This window comes from Misgurnus anguillicaudatus, chromosome 5 (assembly GCF_027580225.2).
Source record: "Misgurnus anguillicaudatus chromosome 5, ASM2758022v2, whole genome shotgun sequence".
Lineage (NCBI taxonomy): Eukaryota > Metazoa > Chordata > Actinopteri > Cypriniformes > Cobitidae > Misgurnus > Misgurnus anguillicaudatus.
Genome location: NC_073341.2, coordinates 25,001,215 through 25,016,742, shown reverse-complemented (window position 1 = coordinate 25,016,742; position 15,528 = coordinate 25,001,215). Strand labels below are relative to the sequence as shown.

Sequence of the window (15,528 nt, the reverse complement as noted above, 5' to 3'; positions counted from 1 at the left end):
TTACTACACCGTCTCTGATCTATAACCTTCATCTGTCATGCACTTCACTTATAGGCTACCATTCGAATAATTCACATAATTATGTAGAACAGGGTGTGTTCGATTAACATTGTGTTCTCTGGCTGACAAATAAAAGATCACCCAGAATAAACCCATCAATAACACTGAATCTAAGTATACTGGACCTAAAGGGGCAGTTCCCTTTCATCCAGAACTAGGCGTTAGTTATTTTAGGACATTTAATTAGTTTTTACAAACAAACTTTAAAAAAAAACAATACTGGTATGCATCTCGAAAACGAACAACAGTACTAATATACGTTCAACTAAAGGATTATTAGGAACACCATACTAATACTGTGTTTGACCCCCTTTCGCCTTCAGAACTGCCTTCTACGTGGCATTGATTCAACAAGGTGCTGAAAGCATTCTTTAGAAATGTTGGCCCATATTGATAGGATAGCATCTTGCAGTTGATGGAGTGGGATGCACATCCAGGGACCAAACTCCCGTTCCACCACATCCCAAAGATGCTCTATTGGGTTGAGATCTGGTGACTGTGGGGGCCATTTTAGTACAGTGAACTCATTGTCATGTTTAAGAAACCAATTTGAAATGATTCAAGCTTTGAGACATGGTGCATTATCCTGCTGAAAGTAGCCATCAGAGGATGGGTACATGGTGGTCATAAAGGAATGGACATGGTCAGAAACAATCCTCAGGTAGGCCGTGGCATTTAAACGATACCCAATTGGCACTAAGGGGCCTAAAGTGTGCCAAGAAAACACCCCCCACATCATTGCATTAATGAGAAATTAAACAGGTGTTCCTAATAATTCTTTAGGTGAGTATGTTAAAATGTCAGCACAAGGTGTTTTTGAAATCAAAACAGCTCAAACATGCATTTTAGTCTGGGACTAGGATAAGCTCTGTCCGGGAAACCACCCTATTGTGTTTGCATTCTTGACTAAAGTCCAAAACATTTCCATGTCGATTATTGCTGCATGGAATATGTATTGCTTTACCAATTGTAAGAAAGGTGGGAAGTAACCAGTATATGGTGTACATTAGTAGTAAGCTAAAATAACATGATCAAGCCAAAACTCACACAGCTTATCTCAAAGTCAATATAAATGTAGCAGATGACAGCATCTTAAAAGCAGAAAAAATATTGTTTCCTGAATAGACGGGGAAAGTAAGAAAACATAAAATGCACCTGTAAGCTTAAGCATAAGAAAAAATATTAAACACTTTTAATCCCTTAATGATCTGTTTTAAAGTGCACCTATTTCATTGCTAAAAAGAAACGTTATTTTGTGTATTTGATATAATACAATGTATTTGCATGGTTAAAAAACATTATTTTCCACATACCATACATTGTTGCAGCTCCAGATATAATGTCTTCCTGAAATGCACTGATTTTGTACAAAACTCATCCATCTGAAAAGTGCTATTGTATTGATAATATCGGTCTTGTCTACATTACCAATCTCAGGAAGTAAACGATTGCCTACAATCCGTGTGTTTGTTGTAGTCCAAGAAAAGAGATTAACGTTGGAGATGATAACTCGCGTCATCATTTACTTTGGGGTATGTACCTTTTGCATATCGTTAACATGTCCTAACACGCACTTCACGATTTTACATTTCCTTTGGTGTGTAATCGGACCATAGGTGCTCTTTAAATAGGGATGCACTGAATGTTTGCAAATTGCAACTGAAACTACTCGTCCAAACTGAAAAGACTGAACAACGTTTTGATGATGCAATCAGATAGCAACCAGCATAAAGTGATGGGCATGTGGGCTTTATAAATTAAGCAAACATATCGGCATTAAGCATTTTAAGTGTCAGAAAGATATCTCCTTTTGTGATTTTCAGTCAAATCATTTAATTGGTGAACATTCAGTGGATCATAAGTTACAAACGTTATATAGTTGCTGTTTCTTTGTAAAACTTTTAAAACTTCTGCTTTAGGGAAAAAACTAAAGATCAAAAGTTGTTTTGCAGCATATAATTCCTTAATGGTTTCAGTGTGCAACCAAAGATTCCTGTCGCAAAAGACAATTTTAAAATATGCCTCATCTAGTCACTAAAACTTATATTAGTAATGCACTCACTACATGAAATAATACATTGTCTTGATCAAACCGTGCGCCTGATCATACATACCGACATCACTAATATGCAATCATTTCATAATGACTTAATGACATTGCAACATCTCTTAAGAAATCCTCAAACAATTTCCACTTCTTAAGAAATCAAAGAATGCCCAATATCAAATTTACAGATAATCGAGACACTCATGTATGCAACTTTGCGTGCATAGTACACATTGCCTAATTCAGAAATCACAGCATATTCAGACTCTAAAGATTTGCTGACTTGCACTTTTATATCTATGAACTACACGTTTTATAGCTCAATGAAGCATAAAGGTAAAGCAAATCAGTGATGGCATTCCTTCCCTCTCAGCAGGGAACCTAGTACATCTATGCTTGCATGAACCCACACACGGTTATTTGCTTAAGCTACAATTCTTTTATATTAATTTATAGGATGAACTCATGTTCAATCTGAGACAGGACACACAAACACTTTTCATAGAGAGGAAGAGAGGTTCTTACAACCCTAATATAGTAAAACACAGACCTAAAGATGAGAAATAGTAGCAAAAGTCCTAAAACAATTACAAAAAAGACGTTAACGTCAAACATCTTTACAAAGGCTTAAGCCCAGTGAGGCGGGTTCAGACACACCCCCTACATTCATTGGTTTCTCACTGATGCACCACATTGGTTTCCTCAGGGCTCTGATGACAACAGATGACTAATGCGCGCTAAACGTTTACATGTGACCAAAGACTTCCGTGAAAGACTTCTCTTTAGCTCAAAGTTAAGGATGTCATTGAGAGTTTGCGTCTCAAGCTAACATTTACAACAGAGTGAAGAGAAAAACAGCCAGACAGACGGGCCCCAACCCATAGATGGTCCACTCTCATTCAGATTCTCTTTATCCCCTAATCTAGACTCTAAAAGCCTTTTATTTAATGAGCAGTGCCATGTATTAAAACAAACAGAATGGAAAATCCGGTTGCTCATTTTTACATCATTAAATAATCTCACAAATTGTTTCTGGAATACAAAGAAAAATTCTGAAGGTGAAAACTTTCATAAGTAAAAGCAGCATAAAGTGTTAAAAAGTAGACTTATATATTCCGTGTCATATGAGGACATACAATAGCATTTAATCACTCATAATCTTATGCTACAGAAAGCTGTTATGACAAGATAATCAAGTCAGTAAGCAGAAGCAGCTGATCCGGTTCTTTCTTTCTGTAAGATTTGTGAATCCTTTAATATAGCTCTATGAAATCTTTCATTAACTGAAAATATCTCACTTGAAAGAATGAATCAGACATCACTGCTTCTCTTATGAACATGGCATGCCTGGCACTCCTGCAGCTTGGTACGAAATGAAGCAATCATACTAGCCAAACGCCTAGTGTGTGAGTTTTCCACAATCAGCCCTAAAGGTACGCTATATAGGTTTACATTTTTAGGTAGATATTATAATCCTTCAGGTTCTGTGAGCTTTGTGGATCTCTTTAATCGTTTAATGTATTTTATCTTTATTTCATAACCAAATTCACTCTACACACAATATTGCCCAATAAATGTTATCTTTATTTTGTAGCCAAATTCACAATGTTACACAATAAACTACCAATAAACTTTGGCACACCATTGCCAAAATCCAATGTCACATTTGTGGATCTCTTTAATCTTTTTTAATCCTTTGATGTATTTAATCTTTATTTTATAGCCAAATTCACTCTACACACAGTATTGCACAATAAACTACCAATAAACTTTGGCACACTATTGCCAAAATCCGATGTCAAACACAACCATTTGAACTGAATAAGAGCGCATTTACATTGCATGTTTGAAGTGACCCAATTCTGATTTTTTTCCCCTCACGTGGCACAGATTGGATACGTAAATGTGTAAGCAGGAAAAAAACGCACAGATTCCGATAAGGGCTGCTCGATTAATCGTTTGCGACTGTCACGCGTATCTCGTCAGTAAAGCTGTTCCTTGATTAGTAATAAATCGCCACAGGCTGCTTTCAGATGGAGCGGCGTTTACTACACAGAGCTGTAGTTCACAAGCGGGAAAATATCGCATTCATAAGCTTGATGAATCGCCTGCGATTATGAAGCAGCTGATGGTGATTTATTACTAATCAAGGAACTGGCTTTACTGAAGAGATGCGCGTGACAAATCGCATGCGATTTATTGTGCAGCTCTAATTCCGATATTATCCAATCAGTTTCAGGCCTCATTCATACGTGGAAATAAATCGGATATGTGCATCTGTGTCCGCAATGTAAGCGGACAGAACGGATATTCCCATCTCAAGACGTGTCGTGCAGATGCGACACTAAATGACGTTAACTCAGATGGACATCACCCGCGATCACATGACTCTTCTTAGCAGTGCAATAAAAGATGACAGCACCATTTAGTGGAGTAATGTTGAAGTTTAATGTCTTGTTACAGAAATAAAGCTGTATAATCTCTTATATATAATCATTTTGTCTGTGTCCATTACATATCGCAACATTTTACATCCTCTGTGGTTGGAGTCACTGTTCTGGGTCACCATATATACCTTTAATTGTTTTGTCAAGTGTTTAGTGTAAACGCAGATATCGGATGTGAGTAGGGCTGCACGATTTGGGTAATTTTTCCCATTGCGGTTATTGATGCTAATATTGCGATGTGCGGTTGTGATTATAATAAATGGTATCATGAGTCAACTTGATGGGTTTTAAGGAAAATCCACACACAGTTAAGTGATAATGCTAAAATGTGTATTTGTAAAACTAGAAAAGTTTTCGTATTGCCACGTGATGTAGCAACTGCTCAGTGTCAGTAATCCTAAATCCAAAATACCGCCTTACAACAGACGTAGAGGGTTTTTTTAGCTACTAGATCACTGTCAATCTCCTCTGCATCCATCTTCGCTCTGCTATTTCTGCGCTGCGCACACACAAGTGACGACGCACGCCACACACATGCATGCCACACGTGCACTGCCTTTTTTGTTAGTTTTTTTTTCTTTTTTTAAACAGCAAGGAAAATCATCAAACTGTTATCAGAAAGTTTGTGTTAACAAGTCCACACATTTATTTATTTAATATAATTGCAACATTTTGCTGTCATATAACACACAGGCTGACATTGCGATGCGATTAATTGTGCAGCACTAGATATGAGTCTCTTTTAAAAGAAAGTTTTGGTTTGACAGGCAAAAAAAAAATCGGAATTAGGCATCAAGATTTTCAGTGTAAATCAAGCATAAGTAACCCAATGCAGTCATAATCTATGACAATCAAGCATCAATAATCTTTCAGCGTGTATAATAACCCAACAATAGAATGACCTTTCCAGTATTCAACTAGCACCTCATACATGGAAACATACGCACACAAGACAATTGCCATGACTACTGAGCACTTGCCGTGCAAGTATACATATTAACCCGTCTGCCAAACCATCAAACATTCAGACTAATACTATAATTATAAACGTTGTGTGTCGACTTCAACACCACATTAACAACACAATCCTAATATCCATGTGTACTAGAAACTGGATGGTGCCAGTTTGGTGGAGTGAATTCAAATGCAACACTGTCAGAAAAAAAAACAAAAGTTGTCATTGGGACGGTCCCATTTATTGCGCTTTTCCATTGCATAGTACCCCACAGGTCAGGTCGTGTCAGCTCACCTTATTTTAGCCTCGGTTGGCTTTTCCGTTGAGTTTAGGACCACTTCAGAGTGGGAGGGAATTTAAGTTGCAAGAATGCCGTGCATTTGTGCGGACGACACGAATGTGCAAGTCTGAAAAACACTGTGTTCCTGATTCTCAGACTGTGGATGTTTTTTAACTGCTAAAAGGAAGTTTGGGAACTTACAACAAAGCACAGATGACAACAGGTTTGCCGAGACAGCGCAAGCATGAAATGCTAATCTTGCATTTAGGGAAGACGCCGGTAGTGACGATTCTTTCAGACCAATCTACAGGTACTACGTACTGTACCCAGTGGAAAAGCCCCAAAAAGTAAGCTGACCCAACCCGTGGGGTACTGTGCAATGGGAAAGCACCATTAGGTACAAAACATGTACCTTTGAAGTACCAATATAGACCCTTTAGGTACAAAGGTACACTTTTTGAAATGGTACCAGCCCAGTAACAGCTTTTGTACTTTTATCTGAGTGTACATTCATACACAGATCAATAATTGTGACTAGGGATGTCCCGATCCGATCACGTGATCGGAAATCGGCCCCGATCACGTGGTTTCAGACTCGATCGGAATCGGCCTTTACCTCCCGATCAGGACTCGGATACATATGCAGGGTTTAAAATCCATTAAGGTCTCGCTCTGCTCCACGCCAGTGTACGCGCTGCGCTGGTGCGTGTGAACTGATGAGAAGAGAATAGGCTTGTTCGACTTCATGCAGCGCCACAAGAACCGGCAGCCGGATGACGTCAAAGTTCCGCGAGAGATTTAAAAACAAACTCCTCCGTATGATTTCGCGGATCACTCTCGCGGTAGTTTGACGTCACCCGGCTGTCGTGTTGCGGCGCCGCATGAAGTCGAACGAGCCTGTTGACGTGCTTTCATTCATAGGCTTCACACTCGTGCGTGCAAGGAACCCACGGCAAAACCGGATTTTTACCGCTCATTTAAACGACGCGTTGATCGTATTTGTCACCATGTGCTCAGACGCAGCTCCGCGTCTCACTCAGAACCTCAAGAACGCGCATTCGCGCAGGATACTGTAGAGAGAGATAGAGAGAGAGAGGTAAGAATGGTGCCCACGTCGAGAAAACTATAGAAGTCTAGAAACAAAGTATTAAAGTATGTATAGCCATTTCACTCATCTCATTACAATATGTTAACTAGATAACTGGATGCTGATTGTATAGTTTAATAAAATAATGTATTTTGATTATACAGATTAATTACGACCTAACTATAGGTATTTTATAACTAACTGCTGACCAGCTTAGGGAATCTTATAAGATATATTGCTGAATCAGTATGTTGTTTTTCTTGTTAATTGAGTCTTTTTGGGTAGCCTATCTTATGCATAGAATTAGTCAAGAAGGTTGATTCTTATAACTTCCAAGTTTGATCAATTGTGCATAATAACATGTGCAACAAATGCATATAGGGTGTCAGACTCATAGATTTGCATAATTTAAAGTTCAGTTTTTAAAGTTTGGGTCAACATGTGGCACAGCTTTAAAACTGAAACTTATAAAATCCTATCAGAGGTCCAAAATGTCATTGAAACACACCAGTGGCTTTGCTGTCAACATGTTACCCCTCGAACCCTCCATCCCAACAGAGCATACCCACAAAACAAATCCCAATTTAACCCCTGTACATATACTATATATATTCTCATTATTTTTTAACACATCTGTAGTTATGCGCTGGCACAGAGTTAGACTCTTTTGACTCCACACAGAAACAGTGCGTGCGGCATGACATAAGGAACATCCTGGTTCTGTTTTTTCCGCTCTTATTATGTATTATAGAAGTATCGGATCGGGACTCGGTATCGGCAGATACTCAAAATCAAATGACTCGGACTCGGACTCGAGGGCAAAAAAACCTGATCGGGACATCCCTAATTGTGACCACACTGGACGTTTGATTTGCCGAATACACTGCCCCCTATACAAACTCAACCTTTTGTTCTATGCGAACCTTTGATCAGTTACAACAGATCAGTCCTGATCAAGAAGCCTTTCTGCCAAATCACGTCATAAGATGAACTAAACCTCAATTAATGCCACTCACTCCTACCAAACATTACAGCAAAACATTCCCATACTCTTCAAAATTAAAAAACAAAGATCAAACAAAAATGTAGTTTATGATGTGCTAAGACACTGGTTTTATTATCGGAAATCATTATAATTGTAAATGTGAGCCAAGGTCTGGTGATTGCATCAGAGGACCTCTAGAATTTATTACTACTGATATGATTTAGAGGTGAATGAGTTTATAAAGATTTGTGCATTTCTTGCATTAATTTACTTGATGATTATGTAAAGAAATTTCTGAGATGCAATTGTTTAAACTTGTACTAAAAGTTGAACGAATTGTCAGAGACTGACATTGATTCTTACCCATCTACCAAACTATTGCTCTTTCGGTGCCAGTCCCAAACTGGCAGGGACCCGTTTAATTTAACCAGAGGTGACTTTGTGGCCTTCATTTAGTCTCGGTGTAAAAGGCAAGGACATTTACCAGTAAGTACAGTAATGAGCTTAGAGAACTTTAACCTGATTGAAAACATGATCCATTGTATCAGATCTCACTAACGAACCTCAAGTGGTAGAGTAATTGCATTAGCATCTCAAAAGGTCATAGGTGCGATTCCTAGGGCGCACACATAGTAAGAAAAGAAATGCACATATTGAATGCACTTAAGTCGATTTACATAAAACCCCGAATGAATAAATGTAAATGGACCATACGGTCTTTATTCTGATTGCTCTAGTCTAGTAGATTCATGGCTCTCTCTCAAAACCTAGGGCGCCAAATTAGACAGCATTTAAGGGCATATGCCCTAAAATGCAGCCCACGTAGAGATTGAGACCCAGTTATGAAAATAAATATCCAATTAAAACACACACACACAATCTTTATATAACTATTAAAATTAAAATGAAGTATGTGTAAGCAAACTAATATTACTCACTCAAGTGTTTGAACGAAGCTTGTTATTTGTTCGAAACCTGTATCATCTTCGGCTGCGCACGTGAGAGCATGATGACGCGCGCGGCTTACCCGCGAGAAAAGAAACGGAACAGTGTTCAAATGAACCGACCCCCACTTTTGTTGTTTGAGAAAAGACCTAATTCAATGGTGATGCAACAAAAAACTCAGGCACCAGATTGTTTTAATGTTCTCCAGTATCTTGATCTGTATGACTATGCGCACTGCGACATCCGTGAACATTACTGACGGTAACACACAAGACACATCACCAGAGAGTAGCCTTCCACCCTCCACATTTGAATTCAATTCATTGAGTCCCTTTGTGTCCCTTTAAATCTGAGGAGACAAAGCTAAATGAACCCCTTTCTCTCTCTTTCCAGCGCGACCATGTGGTCCACACAATTAGACAATACACTACGTGTGATCCCGTAAACACATACCTTTACGTTTCATTCGGTTCCTTCGGTGATAAAACTACTCTACCCTTCTGTGATTTGCGGTCCCGGTCCGATTAACACCACTGTGAGCTCTGAATGGCTCCGTTGACTCGTGGCTGGCTTCACGGTGTGAGTTTTGCATCAGCGCTGTTGTAATTCTGCGCATGCGCAGCTCTCCCCGTACGGCCCTCCAACAATATTCTCCAGTTACAAGGACATGACTTACACATGAATTTGACCGTGATCTTCAGGCCTTTTAACTCGTTAAACTAAAACAATTCGGACGGACAGTATTTATAAATAAATACTATATAAGTATTTTTTAAAATAAAAGACATATTTAGGTGAATGTTGTATCAATTAGGCTACTGAATCATTGTTCATGTCACAAACTCCTGGAAACTTTCCCAAAACTTAAGGAGGGATTTTAAATATTTTTTTTGTAATTTGCTAAATATTTTTATAAAAGAATAAGGGCAACACATTTCTGCATACTAAATCAGCAACTGACTATGATGCAAAAAAATAAGGATATGAAAAATTGCTAACCACTACTTCTGCATATATGAAAATCATGTAGGCCTACTCTATGGTCCTTAACCAGCTTCTGTGTGTATATATATAAAGAGATTTCACCTATTTCACATATATATAGGTGAAATGTCTTATATCTCTGCCAGGCTGTCTCTACTTATGAGATAAAAAAACTCAAAGTTTGATTTCCATCATTGATGATTTCACTTTAATTTCCATGACATGACTTCATAATTCAGAATTAAAGATATCAAGGTAATATTTTCACAGAATGTTCTTTAAAACATGTATGGTGATTTTATATACAATACATAACTGAAAATTGCTTCAGCTTGGTTTTCAAAGGCAGTGTCACATTTGTCTAAAAAATATTTTTTCCTATAATAGAATCCATACATAAAAGACTAAATTAATTGAATTTAAAAAATGAAATAAATACTATTTGGATAATGGCAAATTTGATATCCTGCTTTCATCCTCTTACAGGGCTCAAAGTTCATAAACAAAGCCTCATCAAAACCAGACACACCCATCAGAACCACAATTAAACGTTTAGACATTCAACTACATAAAATAGTGCACTTTATCCATGTTACATTTATCTCTAAATCACCAAAACATTTACGTAAACTTACCAAGAAGCACATTTATTGTGATAGCAAACAATGATAAGTATCAAGTTAAAGTGTCAAAGCCAAACGTGCCAACAAAAACAACAAAAGGCAAAGTGTGACACTCTAACTAAAGACAGGTAAAGTGTTTAGTTAGGTTTTTATTTTAAAAAGGAATGTTTAATTTAGGTAAACATATAAAAAAGTCAGTGTTAGTAGGTCCAACCAATGCAAGTTTATAGGTGTAGTCTGTCATTTTTATGGGTGAAAGAATGCTCCTTTATAAACCAGAAACTGCTAATTTTTAAAGTTACAGGAATCCAGTGTACTGAAAAAAGTATTTCTGGATACACGGAAGTCATATGGCAATAGACCAGTGCCGTAAAAAAGTTAAGTAGACCTAAAGCTGTATTTTTCCTCTACCACAGCACAGACATACTCAAGTATTGATTTTCTCCCTTTGGATATGCAGAATGACCTGTCTCTGTTTGAGTAGAATCGAAGTTGGGACCTACACCCCACAACATAAGCAAACTTTCCAATGAGCATGTTTGTTCATGGTGAAGTCCTACTGAAAACATTCCCTGCAGCTCCCACTATGGGAAAAACTGCCTGCATCTACTTCTATTTCTCTGACCATCATGATCAACAGAAGACAACCTTTCTCTACACAAATCAAATATTTACACAAGCTGCTAAGATCCGGGTGGAGCAATATTTTTTACAGGATAGTATGATCAAAACTGAACTACTACTGCCTCCAAAAGTTTTCCTTATTCATTAAGCCAAGAGGAGAGGGGTCTCACCCATAAAAACTGTAGCCTAATTTGTCTGTCATGACATTTGACATGGTTTTGTATTTGTACATGCTAATATCTCCGCTTTTATAAATCTTATCTGTGAGCCTTTCAAATTAATTTGTTCGAAAATCATTTAAAAGGTCTACTTCTCATGTGGTTCATTAAAGATTTTTTCATCACATTGTTTCATGGCCTTCCAGACGTTCTGATAGCACTGTATGATCCAGATAAGTGATCTTAAGTTAGTTTCTGATATTTGATAAGGGGTCAAGGGTGAAAAGGTTCATCATGCCCTATCAGTCAGGTCAAATCACACAGTGAAAGGAGCTAGACTGATTAATCTCATACCCATAAATCATAAAAAACTCAAGCACTGACAAGCATGTACTGCAACCAACAACAGCATTATAACTGTCACCACGACGATGGCCAGAGACATTCTAGACATTTCAGTACAGCGCAATCCCTCTACCACCTCTTTCTGTCTCTCTGACGCATGTCAGCCGTGACTCCATATACTGTATGGAGAGGCTGTGCTCTTTTTTTCTGTTACTAAGGGGAGGCATGCAAAGTGAGAAGCATGTGACCACAGTGTCCTGCTCTAGATAGTACAGAATGCATTATCACATACAAACATGCATGCACGCATTTCAGTGCCTAATTCACTTGCGCACACACTTTCCACTCTTTTATGTTGTGTGTTTACTTTGGCTTCTGATAATTCTCACCAGGATATCCAAGCACTTCCACCTTGCTCACATGTGATGACGGTGTCTACCACTTCGTGCATATTTATGTCCTAAAAATCTCTAGCTAACTTCACAGATCTTTTACCTTACATGGTGAATTGTATTGCATAATGAGAATTTTCCAAGAAAATGAACACTTTTCTTGATTCTCAGAGTTACACAACAAAGTAAGTTTTTGCATTGTTTTCCAAATAAAATGTTTAAAAATTAGGGCTGGGCATAGATAAATCTCGATTAATCTCATACAAAATAAAAGTATTTTTTGCATATTATATGAGTTTGTGCTATAAATATTATGTATATTTCAACACACACCCATACATACATATACATTTTATTATATTGTTTTATATATATATATATATATATATATATATATATATATATATATATATATATATATATATATATATATATATATATATATATATATATATATACACACATGTAAATTTTTACTTAAATACATACATGAATGTGTGTGTATTTATGTACATAATAATTACACACAGAGCAAACTCATATGTTATGCAAAAAAATACTTTTATTTTGTATGAGATTGATCTAGATTTATCTATGCCCAGCACTATTAAAAATAGAAAAATATAATTGGAATTCAAAAATCTATCTGTGTGTCTGTCCGTCTTTATATCAAAATATAAGAATATGAATATATATAACTTACCTTATATAATATATACAGCCGACAAAAAGTTTTGCCTTTAATCATAATTTCTATATTGTGATAATTTCAATCCAGCATCTGTTGAATTCCAACAAATACAAACCTCATAAAGTCACCCAACTAACCCAATTAAAAATCAGGGTTATTCCATCAAATATCCATGTTTAAATTGTAAAAACATTAGTATTATTCGTTAAAAATGAATAATATGTTTAAACGTAAATGTGTTTAAAAATTAATATTACTATAAAAATGAATATAAACTTGTTTTCTTTACACTATTCAAGATCTGAAAAATTGCATATTTTTATTAGTTTGTCTATTTTTTAGGAATATGACAGCAATAATGTAGGTATTTGATACATACATATATGTATGTTCAAGCATAAATAAATAAACCAAAACAAAATTTACAGTCATTTGCATAAATTCAAGCATAAATAAACCAAAAAAAATTTTTTTTAAATGAGTTATTAAGTTATTTTTTAAATGAATTATTAAGCAAGTACATAAATAATCACTATTTTGAGTTGTCTCCTTACCTTTACCCCATGCACAACGGCAAGTTTATTACGATGATTAATCATTTGAGCTAACGGGTGGGATTTGGTTGGATATGTCGGTTTGACGTCACTTAACCTCAATGCACATAAAGATAAAGTTACCTGCAATTTTATGTTTCAAACAGAGATGGCGATAGAGAGTTAAAGACAAGGGATGGATTGCAACCATTAAATAAATGTACTGTATGTTGTTTAGAGTACATAATAATACAAACATGACAAAAATAATAAGTGTAGGCTATCTATGTAGTACACCACTCCCTCTCTCTCTTTCTTTCTCGGTCTCTCTCTCTCTCTGTCTATCTCTCTCTCTCTCTTAATTTTAATTAAAGTGTGCTTTATTGGCATGACAAAAACTGTATTGCCGAAGCATTTTCAGTTGGGCTGTGAACAGTGCAAATTAAAGTAAAAATAAAACAAATGATATAGTTCAAAATTAAAAGTAAATTAGTAAGTAATAGAAATAAAATAAAAGAATAAGAACAAAAAGGTAAACACAGAAGTTAAATAACAGAATAAAACAGTAATATACATTAAGTATGTACATAAAGTCAAGTTGTGCTGGTCACACACGTCAGTCCTTGTGTTCAGAAAGATCAGTTTCTCATAGGTTTTCAAATGTCTTGTTTATTTTTTGGTAGAAAATTGTACGAATCTCTGTGCATTCTGTTAGAAAGTGTAGCTCTGTCTAGATTTGGTATGGTTTTGGTCACAGTGCGGACACAACTTCTCCTCTGCTGCCCGTCTAGTGAGCTTATGTCCACGGAGTCTGTATCATGTCAAGATGGATCTCAGTTTTTTATGTCACCATGTACAGAGAATTTCTCCTCAGTGTCAAATAACATTGCATTTTACTTTGTTGTTGTGTTTGAGTAATGTAATTTTTATTTGATTTGTGTTATTATTTGATTAACTTTAATAAACTTATCAGTATTGTTTAGTATCAGATGTTAATGAAACATCAGGACTAAAGCTCTGAATCAGTTCAGATAGAGCAGTGTTTCCTAACCCCCTGGTTGCCCACAACAATATTTAAAGGCCCCCTACTCACTCAATTTTTTCCACATAAAATTAAAATGACTAGACAGGTGTATATTCACTACTAAAATTGCCAAAAAATAAGAAGCATCTAGATTTTTGTTTGTTTTAGCTTATTTTAATGCTTGTTTTCAATCATTTTAAGTCATCTTGAGGCCCCCTTGGAAATCTGCTGCAGCCCCCCTGTGTGCCCTAGCCTCGTGGTTGGGAAACACTAAGATAAAGGATTTGTTTCTTTACTCAGCTCTTTTTCTTTCAGGGCTTTTTAATAATATGAGTTTTAGATGTTTCCAGAATTTGATTCCCCGTTTTTGTACTTTTATTATTAGTGGATATTTTCCTAATTCAGCTCTGCATGCATGCATTGTTGTGTGTCTGTGCCCTCGAAGGATAGTTTTACAAAGTTCTGTATGCAGGATCTCAATTAGATGTTTTTCCATTTGATGAAATCTTGATTTATATTTGTTAATGGACCCCACACACCTCACTGCCATAGAGGGCAATGGGTTCGATCACTGTTTCTAATATTTTAAGTCAAATTCTAACAGGGATCTCCATTTGACGCTTTATGGAATAAATGTCCGTATACGTGCTTTATTTCTCAGTTCATTCTCTGCTAAGTTTCCTGTGGATGTGATTTTAAAGCCCAGGAAATTCTCTGTCGCTCTCTCTCTCTTTCATGTGTGCATGTTTGTTGTAACTGCATTCCTAACCTCTTTCATGTGTTGTAGCCTATAGGTGTATGTTTGTTATAACTGTCCTATGTATGGGTCATGTTTACAACACGGTGGAGCCGTTTCATCTCCACATGCCCTCTGTCACCCTACAGCATTCTCCGCCCATCAGGAGGTGAGGTCTCCACCCACCTCTGCTGTGATTGGTGTAAAGAGGATGGGCGTGTGGCCATCTGGATATGATCTAAGATTTAAAAGGGGGAGTGGTGGGGTGTAATCGTTATTCAGAAGGCAAGTTAAGAAATTAGATATCTAAGTTCCTGACTTTGACCTTTTACAATGCTTTCTGAGAGTTTTTATTTCTGAGTATTTGTGGAGTTGTCTTTAAAATGGGGAGATGACAGTGGTCTTAGTGCATTACAAGGTATACACACATATATAATTTTATTTTATAACACACACAAAAAAATATGTATACCTTGTAATCCACTGTAAGTCGGTTTGGATAAAAGTCTCTGCCAAAAGCATATGTAAATGTAAATATATACTTTAGTGTATGAGTTTGGATGCAAAAGTGTTAATATTCGACCTCTTGCCCTAGGTCAGAGAAAGTTCAAA

The 15,528-nt window shown here is 36.6% G+C and overlaps 1 protein-coding gene across 2 annotated transcripts in view; it reads right to left on the bottom strand.

Moving 5' to 3' along the window:
• The window catches only part of slc16a1b (solute carrier family 16 member 1b), a 29,361-nt gene extending 19,942 nt beyond the window's left edge, over window positions 1-9,419 (bottom strand). The window contains exon 1 of one of the 2 annotated variants that reach the window (XM_055167804.2): window positions 9,260-9,419. The gene's annotated coding sequence lies outside the window, so the exon portion shown is untranslated. Of the gene's footprint in view, window positions 1-8,799; window positions 8,981-9,259 lie in introns of those variants that run through there. The other variant, XM_055167805.2, reaches the window with a different exon arrangement.
• Window positions 9,420-15,528: the final 6,109 nt, after the last annotated feature.